This window comes from Myotis davidii, unplaced genomic scaffold (genome assembly GCF_000327345.1).
Source record: "Myotis davidii unplaced genomic scaffold, ASM32734v1 scaffold807, whole genome shotgun sequence".
Lineage (NCBI taxonomy): Eukaryota > Metazoa > Chordata > Mammalia > Chiroptera > Vespertilionidae > Myotis > Myotis davidii.
Window position 1 is genome coordinate 2,306,138 of NW_006298272.1, and position 250 is coordinate 2,306,387.

Genomic DNA, 250 nt, shown 5'->3' on the forward strand with positions numbered 1-250 from the left:
CCCCCAGAATTCAAGTCCCTTGAGGTCGCAACAGACCAACTCCCGGGATCCACCTTCGGGAGTCGAGGTGATGACAGCGTGGAAGTGATGAGGGCTTTCTCCTGGATTCAGAACCGTGTCCAACACACGCAGTCCCCTCACGGTGCCCAGGCCCCTCGCCACGGGGCCGCAGGGAGACTCCTGAGAGCCGCCGGGCTCACGGTGCCCCGGCCCGGCCCTGGAAGCGCCTCAGCCTCCCGTCCTGCTGGGG